Source organism: Taudactylus pleione, unplaced genomic scaffold (genome assembly GCF_031769625.1).
Source record: "Taudactylus pleione unplaced genomic scaffold, aTauple2 ptg000019l, whole genome shotgun sequence".
NCBI lineage: Eukaryota > Metazoa > Chordata > Amphibia > Anura > Myobatrachidae > Taudactylus > Taudactylus pleione.
In genome coordinates this window covers 33,922,501-33,947,387 of record NW_028284421.1, presented here as the reverse complement: position 1 = coordinate 33,947,387, position 24,887 = coordinate 33,922,501, and the positions used below count along the sequence as shown (strand labels likewise).

Below are 24,887 nucleotides of genomic sequence, written 5' to 3'. Positions count from 1 at the left end.
TAAAGCATGTTCACATATGTATATAAATATCCAACTACATATCTACACAAGTGTATAAATGATTAATCTATAATATATATATAGATAAACATATGTACATGTGTATATGAAAAATGTAAATCATCATGTGCCCTTTACTCAACTTTATTTGAAGAGCAAGATAACGGGAGGAGAAAGAGAGAATGGGGTGGGGTAAGAGAAACAGCAAGAAAATGGGGGTGGAATAGAGAGCAAGACGACTGGGGATGAGGAAAGAGGCAGACAGATAGAATAGGGGTGGTGTAAAAGAAAATGGGGTGGGTGGTATAAGAGAGAAAGAAAGAGGGAGACATCAGTGAGGTATAAAGCATTTTAAAAAAATAGATAAAAATATTTCACAATGTAGGGTGTGGAAAAAATGGGTAACTGAGTTGAGGAGTTACAGGCACAACGATGCCTAAAACAACCATATTGACATTTATGGGCACATAGCTTGGTGCTGCTCAAAGAGATGTTGACAACATAGGACAGCATGCATGTTTCCAGCCAGCAGAGTAAGTGAGGTGATGGAGTAGAGGGGATTGAGTGGGACATGATGTTGAGAAGTGGGATTGATGACATGAAAATAGTGAAAGGCACACCGATGGGAGCTGCTAGATAAGTCTCTTGGTGCAGAGTATAACTCTCTGTATTTCTCTGGGTTCACACCCTATTTATATGTGCTGCGCACGCCAATGGTGACGACCAGGGGCATAGAGAGCTGTGCCCATCCCAGGCATGGCCTAAATGGCCTAATTTTTGCAGTGGCACTGGGGAGGAGGGGCGCTGTGAGCCCCTCATCCCGGCACAAAGCCGGGGGGGGGGGCGCGATCAGTGTGATCACTCCCCCCCACAGGCTAAGGAGACTGCTGTGGCTGCTGCTCAGCAGCCATGAGCAGTCTCCCTCTGCAGCCCAACACACAGCAAATCGTGTGCTGGGCTGCTGTGAGGTAAGAGGAGGGGGGTTGGCGCCGGGCCCCTCCAGCAAGTCCAAGTAAATAGTACCTGTTCCCCCCACTCTCTGCATCCCTGGTGACAGCTCTTTTGTCAGTAAGATGAGAGAAAGAAGGGGGGTAGACACTATATTTTGTGCCCTAGTCTGTATCTCTGTGTGTGTCAGACCCTTCTGTATATGTGTCACCCTGTGCCTCTCTGTGTGTCTGTGTGACTCTGTGCACGTCAGTGTCTGCGTGTCTGTATGTACATGTCTGTGTGTTATGCCAGAATCCTGCAAGTAACATCACTGCCTTTGTGCGGTGGGGTCAGAGTTCTCACCAATTATATTCCAATGTGCTGATATTTTAATCAGCAGTCAATTTTAGTATGGAGATTTTTTTACAAATACAGGGGCTCTATTTACTACAATCCGCATTTAGAATGCAGATTGAAGTTTCACATAAAAAAACAAACAATAATCCTACCAAAAGATTAATATATTATGTTAAATGTACAGAGAAAGCTCCCTATTCCAAGGGGGATGTAGTCAGGAAGCCGACGGTCTAAATGCCGACCATCGGCTTCCCGACTGTCTAATACCGGCAAGGTACAAATGACAGGCGTCGATATCCCGATGCCTGTCATTAGACCTACGCTGGGGCGCGGGGGGGAGGGTTAGGTTTTAGGCTCCCGGGTGGACTTAGGGTTAGACACCCGCCCAGGAGGGTTAGGTTTAGGCTAAGGAAGGGGGGGTTAGGGTTAGGCACCCCCCCGGGAGACTTAGGTTTAGGCTGCGGGGCAGGGGGGGTTAGGTTTAGGCACTTAGAGGGGTGTTAGGGTTAGGCACTTGGGGGGGAGGTTAGGGTTAGGCACCCCTAAAGGAGGGTTAGGGTAGGGAATTAGGTTAGTGATACTTACCTAATTAGCAGTCGGGATCTTCACCTCTGCCAGGCTTCCGCTGTAGGGATACCTACTACACCCTTCCAAGGTCACGTGTTCAGTCCTCATAACACAACTTACACTACTATATAATGATTTCAGCAAGAAATGGCAATTGAGTTGTTAGTATCCAGTCTCTGAAAATATGTAGCGATTCACTTTCCAATAAGAGCTTGTTTTTATAAAATGATTTGTTTTGTTGAAAAAAATGGAATAAAGCTCCTTCAATAAAGTGACCTATATATCCATAAAAAGACACAAGTGTCAGCTATCTTGTAACAGCGTCTGTTCATCGACAATGTAGCAATATTTGTGCAACCACAAATCCTTTGCAGGAAAAATGAAGCTGAACCAAAACAATTCGTTGAATAGAAGAAAACAGAATTGAGTCCTTCCTCTGTGTATCAATAAAACACAGATCGGCTGTTTGATGTAAATACAAAACTAACAGTCTCCGGTCTCCAACAAATTGGTACCTTTTATGCAGCCACTTATAGACCTTTTGTAGGAGGGGGAGAGCTTTAGATAGGTAAGCAATATCCCTCAGCAGTATGCGTAACTAAGTACCCTTTCCCATGCATTAGAGTCCGGGTACTTTACACTGCTAACCGAACCAAGTGTCTCTCTGACCTCCGCTCCTTACTGTTCTCATGGCTTCGGCGCTGTATTATTATGGTGACCGGTCTGTTATCTTCACTGTGAGACATCTTCTATGCATTAATCCACCTACTTTCTCGGCGGCTTCCACAGGAATTCATTTATTAAAAAAATCCCTTGCAGGGACAGAGCTTGCGATAAAGCTCTGTCCCTGCAAATCCTCACCGCAGCCATATCACTGTATTTTTTGGAAAAAATACAGTGACAAGGTGCTGCGCATGCAACGACCGCCCGCCGCACCTGCCCGTGATTGCGACTGCCCCCATGCAAGCCGTTGTGCCCCCCCCCTACGTGCCCCCACCCCCTATATTTCCCTTACCTCTGGTTATCGCTCCGGTGATGTCCTCACTCCGGTGCTCCGGTCAGCTGGTCTCCCATCCTGCACTATGACCCGGTCAGCTGTTCTATGCAGCAGCTGACCAGAGTCACAGTGCAGGAGCCGATAGACCAGCTGACTGGAGTCCCGGAGGACATCACCAGAGCACCGATCACTGGCCCTGGACTCAGTTAAGTTTTTTGGGTTTTTTTTTTTAAATTTTTGGAATCTGCATTTACCACAGCTCTATATCTCTTTATTTATCACAGCTCTGCATCTCTTTATTAATTACTGTTCTGATCTTTATCACAGCTATGTGTCTCTTTATTTGTCACAACTCTGCATCTTTTTATTATAAGTCTGCTTCTCTTTATCATTGCTCTGCATCTCTTTATTACAGATCTACTTCCCTTTATCACAGGTCTGAATCCCTTTATCACAGCTCTGCATCTCTTTATTTATTACTGTTCTGCATCTTTATCACAGCTATGCGTCTCTTTATTTGTCACAACTCTGCAGCTCTTAATCACAGCTCTGCCTCTCTTTTTTATCACTGCCCTGCATCTCTTTATCACAGCTCTGCATGTCTTTATTTATCACTGCTCTGCATCTCTTTATCACAGCTCTGCATGTCTTTATTTATTACTGCTCTGCATCTCTTTATCACTGCTGTGCATCTCTTTATCACTGCTGTGCATCTCTTTATCACTGCTCTGCATCTCTTTATCACAGCTCTGCATGTCTTTATTTATTACTGCTCTGCATCTCTTTATCACTGCTGTGCATCTCTTTATCACTGCTGTGCATCTCTTTATTAAAGATCTGCTTATTTTTATCACTGCTCTGCATCTCTTTTCTCACAGTTCTGCATGTCTTTATCACAGCTCTGCATGTCTTTATTGATCACTGCTCTGCATCTCTTTATCACAGCTCTGCATGTCTTTATTGATCACTGCTCTGTATCTCTTTATCGCTGCTCTGCATCTCTTTATCACAGCTCTGCATGTCTTTATCACTGCTCTGTATCTCGTTATCACTGCTGTGCATCTCTTTATCACAGCTCTGCATGTCTTTATTGATCACTGCTCTGCATCTCTTTATCACAGCTCTGCATGTCTTTATTGATCACTGCTCTGCATCTCTTTATCACAGCTCTGCATGTCTTTATTGATCACTGCTCTGCATCTATTTATCACAGCTCTGCATGTCTTTATTGATCACTGCTCTGCATCTCTTTATCACAGCTCTGCATGTCTTTATTGATCACTGCTCTGCATCTCTTTATCACAGCTCTGCATGTCTTTATTGATCACTGCTCTGCATCTATTTATCACAGATCTGCATGTCTTTATTGATCACTGCTCTGTATCTCTTTATCACTGCTGTGCATCTCTTTATTTATCACAACTCTGCATATCTTTATCAATGCTGTCACTCAACCTTCACAGCTATGGAGCACTTCCCCTCACAATATGGGGCTCATCTGCTGCCCCAGCCCTCCCTCTCAGGGGGTGATAAAGGGGGGAAAAGTAGGGCCATGAACCCAATTATGGAGAGAAGGAGTAAGAGGGTTGGGTACAATATCTTATGGGGCGCATCCTTATGTTCACATTACTGGCAGCGGACTCCCGACAGTCAAAATGCAAATGAATTTTAGTGAGTATTCTAACCCACCCCTCCCACATCCTAATCCATCCCTCCTGCAGCCTAACCCTAACTGTCCCATTTGGCAGCCTTACCCTAACCGTCCCATACTGCTTCCTAACTTTAACCCTCCACCTAGTGCCGAACCCCAGTGGCAAACGCAGGATTTCCAGAGGGGGTTTCCAAATGCTTGATTTTAGAGCAAGTATGGCTTGTCAATGAAGAAGGCAAAATTAGTACTTAACCAGATTTAATAAGCGTCATACAAAGTATATTGTGTATTAATTCCAGCATATACAGGACCAGTGATCACAGTAAGCCATTAGATGCGCCAGTACGCCATCCTGTCTGAGCTGAACGTATTTATTTTAGATGTGGGCACCATTCCAGACTATTGGAGCAAGTCCGGGAGCCAGGAGGAGCAGCATAAGAACCTAGCACTGCCCTGGACATACTGTATATGTACATATTGGGTTCTATAGCAGTGCATCTCTAACAGTGCATGTTTTCCAGATCTTCTAGTTGGTGCACAGGTTATTTGTTACTGGTTGATACATGTTAAAAGATCCACAGGTGGTGCTAATTATTTCATTTGTGATACAGAGAAGGACATGCAGCACAATAACAATGTATTATATTACTATTTCTATTGTGGTAATGTGTGGGCTGGGGAGGGGGGTTTCCAGGCAGACAGAAACCCCCCCTGCGTTTGACTATGAACCCTAATACACACTGTCGGGATTTTGACCGTTGGGATTCTGCTGCTGTTATTGTGACTGTCGGAATGGTCACCATCGGAATCCTGACTACATACCCTCCACATTATGCGGTCTATTCACTAAGCGTTGAAGAGAGATAAAGTGGACGGAGATAAAGTACCAACCAATCAGCACCGAACTGTCATTTTTCAAACACAGCCTGTAAAGTGACAGCTGATTGGTTTATACTTTATCTAGTGGCGTCATGCGGGGGGTGTGGGCCACACCCACGTGTCATCCTCGACGTGGGTGACACCAAAATGCTGGCTCCTCTGCAGTGACAGGAGACGAGTACTGCAGTGCGACATTCTCCTGCAGCACCCGGATCCTGTCTTAGAAGATGAGCTGACAGCGCAGACTGCCCAGTCTCCGGGTGCAGCCCAGCAACTCCAGTGATGCTGGGCTGCCCCCGGAGTGATGTTATCGGGATCCCCCTTGAGGCCATGCCCCCTTTATTTAAGCCATTCCATTTTTTTCGTTCGGGGTATCCAGGGTGTCACCAGACCCAGTGACGCCTCTGCTTTATTTCCATCCACTTTGTTTCTCTCTATGGCTTAATACATCTACCACATAAGAAAGCCAGTAAAAGGAGTGGTCATTGCAGAAGCAACATGGCTAAACAAAATAGGAGGTTGAAAGCCCATAATGGAGTAAAAGAGGGGGTGAAGTTCTGGGAAGATGTATCAAACTTTTGAAACAAATAAAGTGAGAAGTTGCCCATAGATGGCTATAAATGATCTAGCACCTTCTAGCTAGAATTTGATTGGTTGCTATGGGCAACAACTTACTTCTAAAAACCTGCACTTCAGTAAATAATAATATACTACCTAGCATACACTGTTATTTACAGGCTTTGTGGGATTTGGGGTTCCAAACAGCAGTAGAGCTAAAGATTGCCTAAACTGACCATGCAATGATATGCAGTCGGTCTTTATCCTACAGTAGTAATCATCCTTTCGGGATGCAGTTAGGAGACCGGCGGACGGGATGCCGCCGGTCAAAATCCAGATGCCGCAAGCCTGACACGGGACTAAAGAAAGGAGTCGAAATACCGACACCTATCTTGATGCCGGAATATAGACAGACGCCATCCTGAACGAGGCAAGCTGGGATGTCTTAGCTGTTAGCCTTGGGGGGAGTGCGGGGGGAGTGTTAGGTTTAGGCAGCATGGGGAGGTTAGGAATAGGCACCACTGGGGGGGGTAGGGTTAGGCACTAAGGGGGGAGGCATCCCAACTGCCGGTATTTCATACCCATTCCATCCTTTCATATAGCGATAATTTGTTTATGTATATACACCTTTATTTTGTAAAAAATACACAGTAAAAGTGAAAGTTTCATATAGTATTACTCCTGCTATTAGATATTACACAGCAAGAATATTTTATTAATATGAATACAAAAGGTCTGTGGGTGTCTAATATTATTATAACAAAAGTTATATATAATTAGTCAATTTCTGAAAATGAAATTCAAAAATGTAACCCGCTTAATCGTACCCTTCAAGACCCTTACCTCTTGGGATGTAACATCACAAAGATCACTCATGATGAGTCACAGAATGTTTTAAACTAGAAGTTCTCAAGGAACATGCCTGGACTGAAATATACCCCTGCTGTGGCACAAGTGAAGCAATAGTCATTCGGCGGTGAAGTCATTCTAGTAACTCATCTTATTTACTCACCTGTTCTCAAGCACAAGTGTCTCCCTTTTCATGCGTTTAGGTGCAATGTAGGGCATGAAATTTAAATAACAATATTTATATATATTATATATATAAATAGCTCTATATATACTGAGTGTATATAGAGTAATTTAAGCTGCTTGTTCTAGAAAGATTCTGAATTACACACAGCCTGGGTCTGCTTGTGGCAATTGACTAATGCATGGGCTGTTTTATCATTTGTTCTTGTGTGTGTATAATGTCAGTCCTTTTATAGCTAAAAGCCAGAAAAATAGGACTATTACCTATTCTAATTTATACGATCTGGCATATTTTTCCTGGCAGTGTTAGGAAGGGTAACTGTTGCTTTTTTTTCTCTGATATTCTGTGTGCATGTATATTTTCATGTGATATGATGAATGCACATTATGGGGCTGACACTAAGCAGAACTTCCACCACTTTGCTTATTGTAAAATACACAAAGTTTGCAACATGTGAATATGATACATGTGCTCACATGGCAGCGAACAGATGCAAACCTGCACACAACACACATATTCACCAGCTCAAGGTCTTTCATTTGATGGTGCCCGACAGCAGGTGCAAATACATGTTGTTGATTATGCCAGTGTTGCTATGCTGCTCGTGCTTATATTGGGGTAGTTTCTGAGTCACACCCAGAGTGGCTGTAGTTACGGGCAGCCATGTCAGCCTGATTTACTGTTTGGAGCGTCCTCTGGATGGCACTGCACAAGAGAGTCTGGCTGTAGGGTGCCCTGTGCAGTGGCACTGGTCGCACACCCCTAGTTACGGACCTGCCCACAGAGTGGTTATATGCGATCACTTTGCCAACACCCAGTTACCAGGCAAAAAACACCTATTTTATTGAAAGACTGATCCGGACAAGTTCCGTGTGACTAGAATAGAATGGACATACGCAAATATGCGTAAATTCACTACTGAGCATGTGCTGCATGCAGAACTCATCGTTTGTATCCATGCTAAGAGATCGTCCACGCGAAGAGATGTGTTGTGCACATATACTGCTGGTGCCAACATGCATGTATCTTGTGATGCGTGTGACTTATATTGGTGTAAATACACTCATTTTATGTGCAGATTTTTTTTTTTTTAGCATAATGTATACCCTTTATGAATTCATCTCCGCACCAGCCTTATGTGCCTGAGACCAAGTTGGCCATACATTGGTCTTTATAGCTACTAGCCATAGAGCAAATGTTGACAACTGTGTCTCTGTAACCAGAATAATTGTCATGTGTTCCACTCATTTATCCAAGAAAAAGCAAATTCATTCTGCAATTAGAGTCAAACTTGTGTAACAGTCATAGAGGTCTATTCATCATCAATTTTTACAAAAAGAGGATCCCTGCTCCGAAAGCAGTTCAATCACGAATTGCTCCGGCGCTCGCTTCAAGTTAGTATGTTAATTATCGGGGTGCGTTCGGACCCCGATAATTAACATAATGAATAGAGCCCATAGACTTGCTTTTCTGTCTAACATGCAGTAGACACAGGGGCGTCTTTAGAGAGGAGGAGGCCCGTGTGCATCCCCCGTCACAGGCCCCCCTCCTCTCACTCCGGTGGCCGGCAGCCGACTGACGCGGCTGGACGGCCACCGCAGAATCAATAGACTCTGAGAACTAGAGTCTGCCAAGGGTCTATTGCGCATGCGCAGATCTCCGGGGAAATGGCGTGGCCGCCATTTTCCCGGCGATCTCACAGCGCATGCGCAAAATGCCGGAAAAATGGCCACGGCGGCCATTTTCCGGCTTTTGAACAGCGCTGGGAGACCCGACGCGGGAGTTTGGAGAGGTAAGTAATATAAAGTATGGGTGCAGTGCGGGCCCCCCTGGACCAGGGTGGGTATGCAGTCGCGATGCCAACGGTCTTAATGCCGACTGTCGGCATCCCGACTGTCTAATCCCGGCAAGGGTCTAATGACAGGCGTTGAAATCCCAGCGCCTGTCATTTTACCTACGCCGGGAGCCTGACGCCCGGCGTCCCGATCGAAGGTAAGCTGGGTGCGGACAGCTGTGGGGGGGAGGGTTAGGTTTAGGGCTCCCGGGGGGGAATAGGGTTAGGCATCCCCTCGGGAGGGTTAGGATTAGGCTAGGGGAAGGGGGGGTTAGGGTTAGGCACCCCCCCGGGAGGGTTAGGTTTAGGCTGCGGAGTAGGGGGGGTTAGGTTTAATCACTTACAGTGGGGGGTAGGGTTAGGCACTCGGGGGGAGGTTAGCGTTAGGCACCCCTAAGGGAGGGTTAGGGGGGGGGTTTGGTTAGTTAGTACTTACCTTACCTGCTGTGGGGATCTTCACTGGTGCCGGTCTTCCAGCGTCGGGCGGTATTTCATACCGATCCCGGCCCGTGTGCACCGCACACCCTGCACCCATTATAGATACGCCCCTGAGTAGACATATATAAGCTAAATGCTGATTGTCTTCTGTGTCTGGGCCTGATTCTGAGTTGGACACATCTGCAGCTTTATGCTAATGCCGCTACAAAGTTCTTCCCTCGTGCACATCTCTGCGTCTGAATCAGGGCCAGATTAACAATGGGGCGAATGGAGCTACAGCTCCAGGCCTCCACATAAAATTGGCCCATCAACATGACAGCATGATTACCAGGTGCCTAACTGGCCATACATTTTAAGTATTTAAATTGTTTTTCTAGTTCCCCCCACCCAAAAAAAAAAAATGCAATTTTTCTATTTCTATGTAGTTAGGGAGACATTGTGTTCATAGTGTAGGGGGGTGTACACACCAAGGTGACTCTGACCACACCCAGCACCGATCACAGCTCTTCCACTTCTCAATATAGGCCCTTGAACATTTTCAGCTCCAGGCCCATGTGGGCCTTAATCCGGCCCTGGTCTGAATGTGCAAGGTCTGTGAGGACCACTGTCTGCATCCGTAGATTCTGAAATATCCCTTGGTGCATCTTTAGGTGCACCAGCCCTATGGCAGGTGCAGATTCTTTGTCTGAGTATGGCCTCCTATGCAAGTGGTTGAGGGCCTCTGTATTCAGCCACTTACAGTAACATGCCTGCTACACTTACTTTAGATGCACCCTCTCCGTTTGTATTTTTTAGCCACCCCTGTTACCTCCCAGTCAGCATCCAGGAACACTCCTCACATTTCTACTACTGTGCGTTTGAATTTGATCTACGACTTTGTACCAATAAAATCCGCACAGATGAAAGACATCGTCCAACATCGCCGCTGCGTACAAATCGGGGCCTTAATGATTTATGCATTTTAGATCACGCCATTTTTAGTAAAATATTCTATTGCAGACTTTTCTTTTTTTTGGCTGTTTATCAAAATTTTCTTTTCGAGACACAATACTACCAGGGTCAGACCAGACTGCCTACTGCATGGCCAATGGGCCGCACACGTGTGCAAGTATAGGCTTCTGGGGAGGGATCCGGAGATCCTGTTCCAACTAAAAAATGTGAAAATTGAGCCTGTGTGCTGATATGGCTAATGCACTAACTATAGGTCCAAGCTCCGAAAGCTATAGGGACTAATTATGCAACTGAAAACAGAGGGACTGCCACAAATATCTCTGGTATCTTCATATTGAATAGATCTGATACACAAATAATGTGGTAATCCTCCAAAACCGCTGTTAATAAATACAGTAGTCCCCTATGACACAAGAATAATTGTGTTCAGCTCCTTTGCTTCAACGTTACAACGAAAGGACAATTTTTTTTTTTTTTATACAGATTATAGGGAGTGTTTAAGACACAGCTGTGTCAATGTAATAAATAAATTTTTAGTTTATGGTAGGTCAAAATAAATGTACATTTTTAGGTGTTGTTATTCCATTAAATATTTACAGATCCTCTGGTAGTGTTAATCACCAAAGAAGTAATTACATTAAAGTGTCACACACAAATTTTTTTGTTTCTCCTTCAGCTGTTGCTCCTGGCTTCTCCTATGGCCACACTGGCTGAGTCAGAGAAGGATCTGATTCCCCCTCACAGCTCATATTGTGAGATTGCAGGCCGGCTAAGAAAGCATCATCACAGACTCTCCATGCAGAATAGACCTGCTGGCTGCGCACCTGTGAATGTGTAACCAGTATAATACCAAAAACTGAGCTCACGTAAAATCAATCAGTTACTCAGATACAAAGCCAAATTTCAAATTTGACAGAAGTCCTGGTGATACAGGTCCATTGTCCCAGCACTGTCCCTGGCCAATGCTGGACAGGGCTTCATTGTGCATGGGCTAGGCTAGGCCCTCACACACTCAGAAGAGATCCAGGAGTTTGCCTTTCTGAGAACAGGCTGAGATTTTATTTGGCCTTGTATATATTGTTTTCAATGTTTAACTATTCCCCTTACCTACAGTCAGTGACTGATCCATGGCCTCAATTTCCATGATGTTCACTGGTGGAGCTACCATCATTGGAGGGGATGGTGAGGCTACCGAGCCCCCTCAACTCAGGGCCCTGTAATGGCATAATTCTGCCACTGCCTGTGTGTTCTCCTATCAGCACAGTGAAGTTCAAACAGCTTTACAGTGCAAAAGCCGGCCCTATGCATACTCAAAAGAGCAGAGTGGGGCCAATGGAGGAAGGACCACATGCAGAGGCGTATCTATAATGGGTGCAGGGTGTGCGGGGAACACCCAGGGGGGCACCGCACCGCACACCCTGCACCCATAATATTACTTATCTCTCCAGAGTCCCACGCCGGCGTGGGGTCCAGCGCTGTAAAACTACTGGAAAATGGCCGCAACGGCCATTTTCCTGTCGTTTGCGCATACGCAGTACAGGGAAAATGGCCACCGTGGCCATTTTCCCCGGTGACCTGTGCATACACTATAGACACTGGGCACACTCTAGTGCCCAGAGTCTATAACTCTGGCGCTGGCCGTGCACAGCTCAGTGCGCTTCTGGGGTGGAGAGGAGGGGGCCCGTGTCGGAGACTGCACACGGGCCCCCTCCTCTCTAGAAACGCCCCTGACCTCATGGCAGCCCCCATACACCCAAATTCTGCAATGGGACACAATAAGGTAATGTTCTCATCTTTATGATGTCCCATCTGTATGAATACAGCTAAAATGTATTCTACCAGTAATTAGAACAAAAAAAAGTACCAATTGCATGTGTGTCAAAAAATGTTCACTCCCTAATTATTGGAAGATGGTTTACCAAGTGGCAACCTGTTGCCATAAACCTGGACCTGTTCTTTACTGCTTCCTTTACTTACATCAATTTAAGGGGTAAATTTACTAAGAATCGAGTTTGGTCAAGTTTTTATTTTTTTTTTCAACTCACTTTGCTTCACCAAAACTCGGGTGAGTTTTCCCTTTTAAAACTCGCAAATTTACTAAGAAGTGAGTTTAACTGAAAGTGACTTTTCCGATGGTGAAGCAGAGAGCAAATTATGGTGGAACCCTACTCATTTTGTTCCCCATAAGTTTAGGAACCAGGACTGGCTGGCAAGTCCGGGGCTGGTTAGGCTTTTGGGGGGAGGCCCTACGTCATTTAAAAAAAAATTAAAAAAAACACTTTATATTAGGTATTCAGGTAGGAACATACACAAATCACACTGTGTATGTTTCTGCCAAACTCGCAGTTCAGGAGGTGGTCTATTTGAAACATCAATTTATCAGTGAGTTTGCTACAAACTCATTCCAGATTGCAAACTAGATTCTTTGTAAATTTGCGAGTTGCAACTTTTCCATGTAAAGTACTTCCTAGTTTGGCTGATGGTGAGTTTAGTCGAGTTTGCAAACTCACATGAGTTTTAACAGTGAGAAGAGGAAACTCACTTCCAAACTCACACCTGTTTGGTCTTAGTAAATTTGCGAGTTTGAAAAACTAGCTAAACTCGCATGATTTTGCAAACTCCCCCAAACTCGATTCTTAGTAAATTTACCCCTAAATCTATGTTTCACTGACTGTATTTGTAAATTGGATAAATGCAATTTAGTATTTTCCAAAATAGTTTTAAATAAATGTACAGGAAAAATATTACTCCCAGTGTAAAACAACATATGCTGCTAAACGGCACAACATGCCGAGGTTGCCAAGACTTGTGTTAATTATAGTATATTTCTGTTTATAAAATGGGTAAAAAGGAGTAGAATTGAGTCTCGAAGCTATGCTTTTACTACAGTTTATTATCTTTCTGCCAAATTACTATCTATTCCCAAGCCGTCTCTTAAAGCAAAATCCAACAATTAGCATTCAGCCGGGAATTAGATACACTCTGCTGGGAATTAGATACACTCTGCCGGGAATTAGATACACTCTGCCGGGAATTAGATACACTCTGCCGGGAATTAGATAACGCTGCATACAGGTGGCACACTTTACTTATGTACAGACTTTTGGCTGGTAAGGACGGACTTGCTTCCTTAGGAAACCACCTCTGTCACAGGAACATTTCCAATATAAACCAGAATTTATTCACCACTGCAACCTAAAGTGACTACAAATTCCAGAATAACTGCAACACGGCTCCTATATTGATCAATCATTTGGAACTCTCTCCATGCACAATATACTATATATTATATATATATATATTGGATGACCTTTTTCTGAAAGTTCATTCTACGAGACCCAGGACTTTATGGTAGCCCTAGTCCAGTCTATTCAGGTCATTTAATTCAAAGCTACTTTGTTATGTGTGTGCGTGTGTATGTGTGTGTGTTATGTCTTTTGTTATGTGTTTCGATGTACATTAAATATGTTTTTTTATTAAACCTTTGAAAAAGGGGAATCTTCTCTTTGAAACAAGGGTGCCACTAAGTTTATTGATGACAGGATGGGAGAGATACAGTATTCTCCTATCCATGGACTTCATAATGATATCTGCAGTGCAGGGGTGTTCTCTGGTGAATAACTTCTCAGGTGTTCCTTCACATGAAAAGGAAGACATCCCTGAGTCTGCAGGTGCAAGGAAGGCAGATCTCAAGCACTTGTAATGCTCTCTCCCTGTTTCCTGGCTCTACAATGTTTATCCTGGAAGAAGTGGGACATAATGGCAATCATGGGTCTAATGGTATAACATCAATAAACCATTGTGCCTCAATGGTGCAACTGACAGCAACTTTAAGGAGGGGACTTGCAGGTAAGTTTCTCCCTCTATTTGAACCCCTGCAATGCTTAGGACAAACTAATAAAGGGATATGTTTCCCTCAGTGCTCAATAATAAATTAAGTTTTATATATAAATTATTATTGATAAGCAATAATGTATAGAGATATAAAAGAAAATATTACAATATAATGATTATAAAGGTAAGCAGCTCTACTGCTGGAATTACAGTAGAAACAACCCTGAATAACGCAAAAAAAACAATAGAAAAGGAAAGGTATACTAGCGCTGTGAACTGTATGTCCTATGAAATATGATTATACTATGGAAATATCCTGAGGAAACTAAATGATGTATATCACTATAAACAAGTAAATCACTTCTAAACATAAAAACATGCAAATAAAGCACTTCAGCAGCATAAATGCACATATCAATATATAATATATAGTGCCCGATTCAGAGGTTGACGATAACACAGCCACAAATGCATCTTTATACGCTGCAGGACTGCGTCTTTATGCTAATGCCGCAGCTGATGGAACTCGTGAGCTCTATCTTCCGGCTCCTGCAGTGGGTTATGGGAGAAACGTCATGACGTCTCTCCCATAATGCAGATCGGCCTGGGAGGATGGACTGAGGAGCGGATGGCAGCGGTGGGAGCAGGAGCCGTAGTGGGGATTCAGGTAATTGTTTTTCTTTTATTACACATGTTCTACTGTTTAACCGCCGGTTCAAATCCTGACAGCGGATGCCTGACAGGAGGAGATCCTGACTGGGGCAGGTAAGTATTCTAACCCTCCCCTGTCCCCCCTAACCCTCTTTTAGTGATGCCTTACCCTAACCTCCCCCCAGGGGTGCCTAACCCCCCTACCCGCACCCTGAACCTAACCCTCCCGGGGGGTGCCTAATCCTAACCTCCCCCCTGTGGTGCCTAACCCTAATCTCCCCCCCAAAACCTAACCCCGCTAGAGTGCCTAATCCTACCCCCCCCCCCCGCAGCTAACGCTAAGGACACCCCAGGCTTACCTTCGTTCAGGCTGGCGTCCTCGGCGTGCCGGCGTCAGGATTAACATAGGCAGCGGTATTTCGATGCCTATGTTAAATCCCTTGCCGAGATTGCGCTGTTGGGATTGAGAGGGCTGCCGGTCTCATAACTACATCCCGATCAAATCAAACCAGATCTTATTAGTAGATTATACAGTTAGTTACACCTTTCAGTGTTACCTTCAAACTCCCTTTAGGGATGCATATTGTAAACAGGGCTGAAATGTGCACACACTGTTGATGTGGTAGTCAATGGCAAGAAGCACATAATTGTTCAGTTTCCAACGATGTAAAGATTTGTTAGTGGGACCTTTAGGATCTTTGTTGAGTGTGAAGTCTGTAGATGGTTCAGTTTCAGCATATTAAATGCTTTTATATCCAGTGCTGATCGTTATTTAATGGTAGTCCAAAGTCCAAACTGGCAGGGCTTTATATAGGGTACAAGGTATAGGTATTTAAATTCTCATGACATGTACCCACTCACCCAAGGCAATGAAGATGTTAAATATGCAATCTTTCACAAATAGCATACACTTAACTGGGTGTGAATAAGGTCTGAAAAGTGTGTGCTATTTGTGAAAGACTCTGAGCATGTTACTGTATTCAGTCATAATTTCCTGCTCATCCTAGATGTTCCCAGCTTTAAAGTAGTATAGGATAGAACATATTGTATCAGATCATCAGGAGCTGATTGTGCTCACCCTGTGACCTGGTCTCCTGTGTAAGTGGGGACATGACTACATGTGAGAGGGACAGTGTCATTATTTGAGGAAGCAAATGGGAAACCGCATGTTAAGTGCAATATTGGGGAAGGAGTATAGTCCTTCAACAGTACAGATGTGAAGTTCTTGTCAAACTGGGAAATTTGGCGTATCTAACACACCTCTATATAAAAAAAAATGTAATAATAGAAAAACAATATTGTTTCAAGTTTAAGAGATTTACAATAGGCCCGTATTCCATTAGAGGCGAAAAGTCAGATAAGTTTCACCTGCCCGACTTTCCGCTTCCTTCGCCTGTTTCAGAGGCAAAAACTTTTCGTGCGTGTCCCCGCTTTTCACCCTATTCAATTCCTAAACACTCCAAAAAGGAAAAGCGGCGAATACGGAACAGGCGGAAAGTACTGTTCAAAGTGGGGAAATCAGTCTGTACCCCAAAAATAGATGTACTAACATAGGGAATCAATGTAGATGTGTACTAATAGCCCTAATAAAAGTGTTTGGAGTACTTAAGTAGTTTAAATAGCTTCTTATTAGCATATTTGCAAAAGTGGTGAAGAATGGCATAAAGCTGTATTTTTTGGTGAAAATAATTAGTCCTGTCAAATTTGGGGTACTTGAAAATGGGTGCTAGCATATTTTAATGTTTCTAAATTGAACTTTTAAATTTTTTAAAAAATGCACCTGCTACATGCACCTGCAATCCCAAAAACACCTGACCCATCCTTGCAGACCCCCAAGAAGTCTATTTAGCTAGTTTTTCTGCTTGTCCCCCCACTTTTTACTTTATCACCCCAAAAATAAAAGTACTTTTTTGAGGTGTTCTTAGGTTTGTTTGTTTTTTGCCAGATTTGTCCTTTGATGGACTGTCCCAAGGGTTCTGGGTCATTTCCCCACGTTTTCACCCCAAAATAAAGATTTTGCACTTCCTTTCACCTGCTATTCAATGGAGAAACTTTTTCGACCTATTACATTGCATTGAGTTTCTGCTTAGGTGAATTCCCTGGAATTGAATTTGGAGATAAGTTCCGAACAGGCGATAAGCGGCAATAGGCGAAACTTTTTCGCTAATTATGGCTTTTCGCCTATAATTGAATACGGGTATTCAATATACGGGTATACAAAGTATTTTCTAACTATTTTCACTTACTTTCAAATTCCACTTTTTTTTCGGAGATAACAAAAAACAACATTCACAACAGAATTCTTTTTAATTTTTCAAGAAAAAATGGTTGCATTATCACTTACAAGTAAAATTCCCTAACCCAATGTGTCTCACGGGTTTATTATTGGAGTTTTATGAGCGTGTCATTGAACATGTTCTCATATGCCCAGAGGCCATGTTCAGAGGATTCACAGAAAGAGACAACGCAACTGCCATATGTTAGTGCAAGTGTTTATAGTGAACTTGATGGGACACTAATGGTGGAGTGTTTGGAACCACTGGCAGAGTTGCACCATCCACAGGCATTGAAAATGGGCGTCTCATGGTTGCACTGTCCAGGGGACGTAAGGGGAAGACTGCAGGGCCGAAATTAGGATTGTGTCACCCGGTGCAAGGCCATAATTTGGCACCTCCCCCAAAAAAATACAACATAGAGGACGAAAAGGATGTGTGGTTTTGTGACACAGTAATACCCCTTATAACACATTATGCTACACATTAATGCCCCTTACAACACATTATGCCACAGTAATACCCCTTACAACATATTATGCTACAGTAATTCCCCTTATACATTAAGCCACAGTAATGCCCATTATTCATTAAGCCACAGTAATGACCCATATACATTATGCCACAGTAGTGCCCCATATACATTATGCCACAGTAATGCCCCATATACATTATGCCACAGTAAGGCCCCTTTTACATTATGCCACAGAAAGACCCCCTTTACATTATGCCACAGTAAGGCTCCTTACACATTATGCCACAGTAAGACCTCTTACATTATGCCACAGTAAGGCCCCCTTTACATTATGCCACAGTAAGACCTCTTTTACATTATGCCACAGTAAGGCTCCTTTTACATTATGCCACAGTAAGGCCCCTTTTACATTATGCCACAGAAAGGCCCCCTTTACATTATGCCACAGTAAGGCCCCTTTTACATTATGCCACAGTAAGGCCCCTTTTACATTATGCCACAGAAAGGCCCCTTTTACATTATGCCACAGAAAGGCCCCCTTTACATTATGCCACAGAAAGGCCCCTTGCCGTCATTGTAATGTGGTGCCACTCGTGAACCAATTGGAGCTCATGGACCAGCAGCCTCTGCTGATTAGCTGCTGGTTCGCGAGCACTGATTGGCTTGCGACCGGCACCACATTAGACTGACGGTGTCTATGTGCCTCTCAAGGCCGGGATGCGGCTTCAAACCTACAAGAACAGCAACCTAGCCTCCCGGCAGCCTCTCCTAGGTACCCGGGTCACGTGCCCCCTTACACCCCCCCCAGTTGCGGCCCTGAAAACTAAATCTAGTATTTGCGTATTATCGATGCTGCGACTCTGCAAAAAGTTGAAGTCACGGCAGCATTATCATCCACCTGTAAATCAGCCCCATAGACATCAATGCAACTGCATAACATGAAATCATTTTTCCCACATGCATATTTTTAGAATTTATTTATAGGACACCACAAAATTCTGCAGTGCTGTACTGAGATTCAATCAATCACATTTATATTTGATTATAGCAGGGAGTCCTCAAGAACCCCCAGCTAAACACATTTTAGCTAATTGGCCCCATCCATCTGCGATGGATTGGCGCGATCCCGCGATGCTGGATCCAAAAATGATCGCGATCGTCAAATCGTCGACATTTAACATGGCAAATGTCTGCGATCCGGCGACGGATCGCAGAACATTGATGGTGAGTGATCGGAAGTTTCCAATGGGCAATCGGAAATTTCCAATCGCATCCCTGTATCGTGACGATCCGTCGCAGATGTATGGCCACCTTAACTTTGGAAAACTTTGATTTGCCTGAGCAGCTGAAAGGAATCCCAGCAAGTCTTTGAGAAGCACAGTTTGCAGCATGTTTTATGTGTTTTTAAAAAAAAAAAAAAAAATTTAATTCCCATGGATTAAAGAATACATTTTTCATGTTTATTACCATCTGGATTAGAATGAAATATGGTTTGCCTTTCCCTTTTGGATTACAAATTAAGGGTGTTTCTTTTTGAAAAAGGAAAAACAGAAGAATGCCCTTAATGCTGGGCATACACTATACAATTATCTGTCAGATACCTGTCCAATCTGGCTGGTTGAAATTAAAACCTGGTAATGTATGGGAGCAAATGACAATCGACCATTTGCTCACAAACACTGGAAAACAGACAAAAATGGTTGTTCAGACAAATTGGTTAAAACACACGAATTTAACCTATTTGAACAATTGTTTTTTTGTCCGTTTTCCAGTGTTTAAAACTATATGATCGACTGTCATTTGCTCCCATACATTACCAGGTTTTCATTCCAACCAGCCAGATTGGACAGATATCTGACAGAAAATTGTATAGTGTATGCCTAGCATTAAGATAAAGAAATGCATGAATTCAGTGGCAAACACAGGATTTATAGAGGGGGGTTTACAAATGCTTGATGTTTAGAGTGATTGTGGCCAGTCCATAAAGAGGGCATAATTAGCACTTTTCCAGCTTTAATACACGTCATACAAAGTGTATTGTGTGTTATAATTCCAGCATACACAGGACAAGTGGTTACAGTAAGCAGTAGGGACATCCTACCTCAGCTGAATGTCTTTATTTCACATGTGTGCATCATTCCAGAGCATGGGAGTCTGAGGGAGCAGCAGAAGAACCTAGCACTGGACATATATGTACATATTGGTCTCTAGCAGTGCACCCCTAACAATGCATGGTTTCCAGACCTCTTAGTTGGTGCACAGGTGTACAGGCTGACATATGTTAAAAGATCCACAGGTGGTGCTAACTATTTCATTTGTGATACTGAGAAGAAAATGCAGCACTAGTCAAATTCTATTATATTACTATTTCTATTGTGGTCATGGTGTGGGCTGAGGAGAGGGGTTTCCAGGCACCTGGAACCCCCCAGTGTTAGCCTATGTAATGAATGGAACTTTACTTTTGCAAATGTATGTTTTATTAGCTTGTTAGCACTATATTTCTGCATTAACTAAGGGTTCCCATATATTTTCTAGTACTTTGGATTGGTCATTTACTGGGTCGCTAGCTTTTGTGTTCAGCATTGCAATCTCTCTCTCTTTTTCACCCTTTCTCCTTGGGCAAAATTTACTAAGTGGTGGGTTCTAAACCCCGGTGGTTTGTAGGAAGTTTTGCTATCTGCAAAACCACTGCAAAACTGCCGCAAAACCACCGTCATAACACATTTTAGAATAGAATAGAACAGGGCTATGGCTAAACTTACTAGTCAGCGGTTTTGGTGTCATTTAGAAACTGCCGTCAAACCGCCACTAAACCGCCGGGGTTTAGAGCCTGCCTCTTAGTAAATTTTGCCCCTTGTCTCTACACATTTTTCACTGATTTAGTCTCCCCTTTTCTACCAATCTCTCTGTAGCCATATCTTACCCACCTTTCTCTCTTCTCTTTCCCCATCCGTGCTCTTGCCCCCCTCTCTCTCTCTTTCTCTCTCTCTCTCGTTCTCTCACTTTGGCCCTCATTTATCAATGAGTTTTATCATTCACAGTGAGTGATAAAACTCGTTGTATATGATAATGGTGATACAGCCAATCAGCTCCCAACTGTCATCTGTTTCACATATGACAGTTGGGAGCTGATTGGCTGGAGCACCAATTATCATATGCAACGCGTATTATCACTCACTGTGAATGATAAAACTCATTGATAAATGAGGCCCTGTGTCCTAACTGCTTTTGTCCAGCATACGGAATGCAGCGATGTCACAGGTCCTTTGTGACAAACTGGAATATATGCAAATCGGTCGTATGCAGATGGCTATTGGTTATTTTGAAAAATATATATTATTATTAACATTTACTTAAACAGTGCCAGTCAGTGGTGACTCCTACCCTCTTCGATGAAGGGGACTGCCCGTGCTGTAGTTCGAGCTCAAAGACAACAGGCAGGTGCTGGGAGTGGTGCATGAGCCCTCTACTCTGAAATCAATAATGCACAGGTCCCACATTTGGGAATTTGCAGGGAAGTTGCTGAAGGGATTATTTCCATTTCAATAACCTTATATTAGTTAATATGTTTTATCTGCCTATTATTATTATTAAATTTTATTTATAGGGCGCCACAAGTGGTCCGCAGCGCCGTGCATACAGTAAAGGATATACAGAACAATACAGTACAGTAACCAAAATATAAACAGAAGACAAGTAACAATTAGCAACACAGTTATCCATACACAGTACAGCTCTGAAGGTGAAGGCTGTCATAGAAGTGCTAGAGAAGAAGGCTGTGAGACAGTTGGGAGGTGGACCCTGCTCCTAGGAGCTTACAATCTAGGGGAAAGGGGAGACGGACAGATGACATGAGGCATGAGTGTATAGAGGGGGACCTGAGTTCAGGAAGTAAGCAAGGTAGAGATGGCTGAGGCGGGAGGGACAGAGACCTGGTAACATGGTTATGTGGTGGAAGGGTATGCTTTGCTGAACAGCTGGGTTTTCAGTGCACGTTTGAAGCTCTGCAAGGTCAGGGAGAGCCTGATCGAGCAAGGGAGCTCATTCCAGTGGATGGGAGCTGCACAGGCAAAATCTTAGAGACGAGCATGAGATGAAGTAACCAGGGTGGAGGGGAGGTAACAGTCATTGGCAGACCGGAGTGAGCGGGAGGGAGTATGTAAGGAGATGAGGTTGGAGATATAGGGAGCAGTAGAGTTAGAGAGGGCCTTGTATGTGAAGGTGAGGAGTTTGAAGAGGATTCTGTAGGGGAATGGGAGCCAGTGCAGGTTTTGGCAGAGGGGAGCAGCAGAAGTGGAACGGCGAGAGAGGAAGATAAGTCTAGCTGTAGAATTGAGAACAGACTGGAGGGGGGCAAGATGGCAATGTGGGAGGCCAGTAAGGAGAAGGTTGCAGTAGTCAAGCCAAGAAATGATTAATGAATGAATAATCACTTTGATAGCATTCCGGGAGAGGAAAGGCCTAATGCGAGCGATGTTGCATAGCTGGAACCGACAGGATTGAGCCAGAAATTGAATGTGGGGGGTGAAGGAGAGGGTGGAGTCAAGGGTGACACCCAAACAGCGAAGTTGGGGGACAGGGGAGATGATTGTGTTGTCAACAGTGATAGCGAGATTGGTTGGAGTGGAGACTCTGGGCCTGATTCAGAGGCGCTCGCAAAAAGCGAGCATTCGCTCTGAATCAGGGCAGGCGCTGTTTTTTTTAGTTGCGGCCTCTTGGCCGCTCGCATAGCTGTGGGTGACCACCCACAGCTATTGCGAGCGGCCAGGATGATGGACGCGATGGTCAAGACCATCGGGCTTGCGACGAGACCCTTGTGGTAGGGTCTCGTGGCCGCAAGCCCCAGAGAGCTTCTGGCTCTAATAGAGCCAGAAGCTCTCTCACTGACATCACTGATGATGTCAGTGGGGCTGCCCACAAACGGCAGGCGTTCGCTTAGGAATGCCTCCGTTTGTGAAGCCACCCCCTGGCCACGCCTACAAAACAGGGCGAGCTGTCGATCATCATTGACAGCCGCCCCTTTTGTAGTGAGCCACGGAGCGAGTGCTTTTTGCGCTCGCTCCGGGGCACGCGCACGCGCAGTAGAGGTGCGGGCGTTAGTGGTGGCTGGAATGGTAGCAGGCCTGGAACCGAGAGGATCCAGTCCCTGCCAGTCATTCTGCAGAGTTCCTCAATGGTACCAATTTTGAAAATGACACCTTAGCGTCATTTTTTAAATTCAAGCTGGCTGCAGTGAGCCAATCATGGCTCGCAACATCATCGCTCAGCACCCTTTGGCTGGCTTATATAATCCAACGTGAGGCAGCGTCTGGCAGTCTGCCAGCGGGGAGGGAGCGTGCAAGAGTTCCCGAAGTCAGAAGACTTTGCATGCCCTGGGGAGGCGGCGACCATGCAAAAGAGCTGAAAGGCCACTGCCCCCCAGGTGAAGACGCCGGAAGCAATGGGGATACGGCGGCCATGCAAAAGAGCTTAAAGGGTGCTGTCCCCCAGGTGAAAATGCCAGAAGCCCTGGGGAAGGGGGCAAGCGGCGCCCCCCCCCCAGGTGAAGACGCCGGAAGCCCTGGGGAGGCGGCTGCCATGCAAAAGAGTTGAAAGGCTGCTGCCCCAGGTGAAGATACTGTACAGTATAATAAACTTTTATTAAAATGTTAAAGTGTATTGTGTTCATATTAATATTTTGTTTATAGGCAGACTACAGGTGCCAGCGGGCCCTTAATGTACGGGCATGTATGTACTTGTGGAGGGGCAGGCTTGCTGGGACCTGTAGGCCGTCTGTAAACAACAATGTTATACCATGAATACCGCAGGGCCGCAACTAGGGGGGGGATGAGGGGTCATGTGCACCGGGCGCCATCCTGCAGCGGCACCGGCCACACACTTTTCTGTGCCGGAGGTCTGCAGATAGAGACCTCCGGCAGTGGTGTGCGCCGGACATTGAAAAATCGCCGGAAGATCCCGCCCGCCCTCCCTCCTGCTGTCGGAAGGTAGGGTAAGCACTCAGGGGGGGGGGGGGTCGGAGAGGGAGAGAGAGGGGCGGCAGTGCTGCACTGGGCGCACTGCCGTCTAGCTACGGCGCTGAATACCGCACCCACCGCCACCATTGGTGCAGAGCATAGCCCTGGGCTATCAGCCCAGTGCTGGTTGTTGCTCATGATGGGGGACCCCATTTTATTTTTTCGGGATCCCCACTTTCCAAGGGATTCCAGAACTGGGCTGACTAGTTTAAGGGTGGTTAATGTTAGAGCAGGGGGACCCAACACTGAGTGTACCCCAGTGGCGTCACAAGGGGGGTGCGGGCCGCACCCGGGTGTCACTCGTCTAGGGGTGACACCAAGGTGCAGACTCCCCATTAGTGCCAGGAGCCGGGTACTGCACTGTAGCATTAAGTGCAGCACTCTGCTCCTGACGCTGTGAGGGAGCCGCCACTGCACACAAGACAGTCTGCACCCCCCACCCCCTAGTAATAAGCACAGGACCACGGGGGTTCGGGCCACGAGGCCACATCCCCATGCCATGTGGCCACGTCCCCTTATTCGTCAGCATCCCTCCCCCACCGGGTGACAAAGCTGGGAGAGATGCCACTGGTGTACCCCCTGCTATGGCATTATCCCCCTGGCTGGTTCAGTCTGCTGCTGGTTACTTTTATATAGAGGGAACCCCCGTTTTTTTTGTTTTTTTAGTGGTGGTGGGGTGTTAATCAGCCAGTGTCTCCCCAGCCACTGACCTCACTGCATGTCACTGATGTAGTCAGGGCTGGATTAAAGGCCACATGGGTCTGGGCCTGAAAATGTTCAAGGGCCTATACTCAGAAAGGGAGAGCTGTGACCAGTGCCACGTGGGTGTGAACACCCACTACACTATCAGCCCCAATGTCTCACTAAATACATAAAAATAGAAACATTTTGAATTTTGTGAGAAAACTATAAAAACTATTTTAATACTTATGATTTGTGGTTCACTGTGTAGCTAGATAGGCAGCTTGTCATCATCGTGCTGCCATAATGGTGGGCCTAATTTTATGTGGAGGCCTGGTGCTGTAGCTCCAGCCGCCCTATTGTTAATCTCTGGCCCTGCATGTAAATGTGTTTTAAACTTTACTGTATTTGTTCTAGCAATGTTTAGGGAAAAAAAAATTATCTTATTGTTTTGGGCAATCTCACATCTTTTATATGAGCACCAATAATCATAAAGGTCATCCAATGCAGCAGCCCCCTTCCCAGTTGTTTAGTGCCTGTGCACTAGTGCCAGACCAAAAAGTATACCAGTAGTGGGATGCTAGCAAGTGAGCTCTGAAACACAAGAGGTACTGGGGATTAGTGTACAGATTTGCACACTATAAACGTTCCAAGAACATTTTCACATTATCAGCGTTCAGTAAAGCAGAAATGGAAGAAGAGCAGCAGCAGGTGCAGAGAGAGAAAGGAATAGATTGTCATAGTTCATATTTGGTACAGTTCTT

The 24,887-nt window shown here is 44.9% G+C and overlaps 2 protein-coding genes across 2 annotated transcripts in view; one reads left to right on the top strand and one right to left on the bottom strand.

Moving 5' to 3' along the window:
* The window catches only part of LOC148540517 (mucosa-associated lymphoid tissue lymphoma translocation protein 1-like), a 117,064-nt gene extending 97,487 nt beyond the window's left edge, over nt 1-19,577 (bottom strand). Inside the window, exon 1 of the mRNA XM_088446734.1 lies at nt 19,530-19,577. The gene's annotated coding sequence lies outside the window, so the exon portion shown is untranslated. The remainder of the gene's footprint in view (nt 1-19,529) is intronic.
* Nucleotides 1-24,887, top strand: part of ALPK3 (alpha kinase 3) — a 186,000-nt gene that overhangs the window by 4,316 nt on the left and 156,797 nt on the right. The gene's annotated exons all lie outside the window — the stretch shown is intronic.